Genomic DNA, 3,883 nt, shown 5'->3' with positions numbered 1-3,883 from the left:
GAATTCTGGGAAGTGAAGTTTAGTGTCCTACTTGGCTACCGAAATCCCAGTTGTTAACTTGAAGATAATGGACTACAACTGACGAAAGCATTTTGTTTGTCTTAACTTTTGTGTATCAAATTCGCGTCAACGTTTTTATAGAAAGAATGTTTTATGATTTTTTTCAGTAGGCCATGTGTAACATCCTTTGCTGGATGCTTCACTACATCTAACTAACTATATTTATACTGACGAAACCAACTTTTTCCCACCTTAGAAAATATGTACCAATGGGACAGGTGTCAGTGTATCTAACAATCTTTTCAAAACTAATGTAGCTATTTTTTTTAAGCTGATAAGAATTTCTGCACTCCCCATTAGTATTTTCTATACTAATGGAAAATAGTTCCATAATAGTTCCATAGAACCATTAGTTCTATACTTCCTATTCCTCTGGAGAACAAATATGACACAAAGATAAATTTGCTTCTGTCACTGGACGGACAAGGACCAATATTTATCTTTGCCACCACACACAGGGAAACAATCTTCAGTGGTCTCCATTGCAGGGGGCTGCAGCAAAGAGGGTTTTCCATGACAACCGTTGTTGTGTCTATGCCAAGTTGACCAGGGGTAGGACAGGAAAAAGCCTTTTCTGTTCTACCATCACAAATATGTAAAAAGATTTTCTCCTACCAAGTCAGAAAGCAACTATTCTCCCTCTAATGGACTATGAAGATCTGCTATTCATGAACTCTTAAGCTTGAAAAAACTGGATCCTGTAAATCACAGCTCTCTGTGATTTATGATTAATTGTAGTGATTGAGTACATTATTGCAAATAAACTAAAAATGGGTGATGAGCGTTGGCCAAATCAAAAATACATCACCAGACACAAATCGTCCCCCAGAGAAAACCCGTGGAGTGAGCTCAAGGTAAGAGAGCATCAGGCCTCTGAATTGTATTGTGAGGCAATGTTGATTAAGTTATCTTTGGTTTGTAGAGATTATTTTCTAAATCACTCTGAAGGTCTCACACCAACATTTCAATTAGGTTGAGATCTGGCATTGACTGACTCAGAGCAACGACTTGTTTCTTTTCTTTTTCAGCCAGGTTTGCTGTTTGAGATCATTGTACTGTTGGTGACCTTATTTTGGCCAAGATGCAGCTGTCAGACAGATGGCCTCACATTTGACTCAAGAATACTTCAGGTACCCAGAGGAGTTCATGGTCAACTGAATAACTGCTTGACTTCACAAGTGGCTGCAAAACAATTCCAAACCATCATTCCTCTATCATCCTGCTCAACAGCCAGTGTCTGTGTTGTTATGCTTTGTGAAGTTTTCTCCCAACATTGTTTTCTACATTATCAAATGCGTTGCATTTGATCAGCAGCAGATGGCTGCTTACATTTACTTTAAAATCCTTTGAAAGTGGTTAGAGTTTACTTTCATCCTTGATGCTCCATGAAGCATATTCTCTCTCATATTCTTAGACTTAGAGCAACTTTTTTTCAAATTCCGCCAGTCAAATTTATTTATAAAGAACCTTAAAATAATGAGCTTAATCAAAGTGTTGAACAGCAAGCAAAGTAAAATATTGCAAATAGCAGAAATTAAAATAAATGAACTTAAAAATTAACACAGAAATAAAATTTAAAAAAAAGATTTAAAATCATGATGGATCCTGCCTAATTTGTAGAGGCAAACCATTCCACAGTGTCAGAGCCACCACCGCAACAGCTCACCTCTGGATAACTTCTGGATTCACAGTGAACCTTAGACACTCTTAAAAGCATCTGACCTGGTGACCTGGGGGTGTGAATTGGGCTGCAGTAATTCAGTGAGATAAAATGGAGCAAATTTATTAAAAAAAAACAAATAAGAGAATTTTAGATGGAACCCTTATATCAACTGGACATCAATGGAGTTCGGCTAGAATTGGCATATTGTGCTCTCACTATCTGGTATCTGTCAAAAACATTTCAGAACCAGATGTAAGTGAGCAACAGCAGACTGGGAAACACCAGGAAGAAGTCTATTACAGTTAACAAGCCAAGACGTGATAAAAGCATGGATTACTGTCTCCATTCTCCTGTGAGATAACAGCAGATTTAAGCTTTGCTGCTTCAACTGCTAAAAACAAGATTCACACCTGAGTTCACTTGGCTGTTCATTTTCAGGAGAGGGTTAATTTTTACTTCTAGATTTATTATCAGGGTTTTCCCACTGGGTGTCAAAGATAAAAAGTTAAAATTTGGTGTCCTATGGGCAGCCATTTGGCCCAAACCAAATTACCTTTGTCTTATTTTTATGAAAATTCAGAAAACTTTACCAGACATTTAGTGAGGGTCCTAGGAGTGTGTCCTGCTTTTCAAGAGTAAATAGACCTGGCAATCATCTCAAAAAAAGATTCAGTGTTTTTTTAAATGGCTCCAAATGGCATATCCAAGAATAGAGCCCTGTAGTACACCCCAGGATAGTGTATCAGAGTCTGTACTCAGATAACAGAGAATACCACTAAAACATCTCAGTGAGGTATGACTGAAACCACGAGAGATTTCCACCCACATGCTCCAGACTTGAGCTGATCATTGGTATCAAAAGCTACTGTTGAATCCAGAGCCGGAGTGGAGTATCACCAGAATCCATTAGTGGAAACTCTCAGAGCAGATTTTGTGTTATGGAATGGTCAAGTCCCACTGTGGCACCTTACAAAAGAAGGATAATTATCTTATAATGTGCCTGACAACTTTTTGTGTGATTGGTCAGAAATTTCCAAGTCACCATGGTTACCTTACTGACAAATGCTGCAGTGTGACGGACCTGTGAGGACATTGCAGGAGTTCTGCTCTTCTATTGGTCCCCACATGGTTCTTTTTATGTTAACATTCTCTTTGTCTGATAAATGAATTTGTACCATTTGGATGCTGCTTGTTCTCTGATGGCCAGTTTATATTTCTATCAGAATTCAAAGATGTTTGTTATTGATACTTTCTGTAAAGAACATATTTGTGTCATGTCATTGAAAGTGAGGCATGAATTACTGCATCAATGCAGCAGGGAGGCAAGCCCATGCTGCTTAGACTTCAGCTCATCTGAACTTTAGAAAACATATTTTTGTATTCATTGAATAATTCTGACCAGTGGCACGTGCTGGTGTCCCACCCCCTCTGATCGAAAGAGAAGCAGATGAAGGGGAGGGTGTGGCATGATCGGACATTGTCAGTTTTTGCCTCTAAAGCACTTATTTTTGTCATGGTTGTGTAGTTTTTGAAATTGAATGCGAGTGCTTATTATTTTAATGTGTTTCATTTATAGATGTTGCCGTGATTGCACCCTGCCTCTCGCCCATTGACTGCTGGAGTTAAGCAAAATGGACGGACGGACGGACGGACGGATGGACGGACGGATGGATAATAATTGCTCAGATTTATGACAGTACCTCCCTTGACTTTCAGGGCTTTGTTTGTACATTCTAGTGCTGGCTGGAATAACTAGTTCTTTAGACCGCATTGGAAATAGACAAATAAGTTTGTCTATGTCAAATTGATGTAGTGACTTGATTTTTGTTTAACACGATTGTGATAATATTAGCAATAATAATAACAGTATTTCTTGCTATTGAAATTAATATTTAATGGTATACTGTAAATGTTTTCTTCTTCATGGTCGGTGACAGTGACGGTCTGCTTAAGTTTGCAGTCTTACTCAAGATTAGACTGTAATATGGCCATAAGAAAACATTTCTGTATTTATAATACTGTCGTATTGTAATGTATTATTTACATTTTATGGGGGGGGGGGGACAGAGTTTGAAGTTTTCATTAGCTAGACACCATGACAAAATGAAAACATATCTGTTGGTGAAGTTTTATAATCTGTCAGAGTTTCTTCCTAACGTG

The sequence above is a fragment of the Poecilia mexicana genome, unplaced genomic scaffold, assembly GCF_051168715.1.
Source record: "Poecilia mexicana isolate PSO_F unplaced genomic scaffold, ASM5116871v1 scaffold_9, whole genome shotgun sequence".
Taxonomy (NCBI): Eukaryota; Metazoa; Chordata; class Actinopteri; order Cyprinodontiformes; family Poeciliidae; genus Poecilia; species Poecilia mexicana.
The sequence above is the reverse complement of the archived record's forward strand: the minus strand, read 5'-3'. Positions refer to the sequence as shown.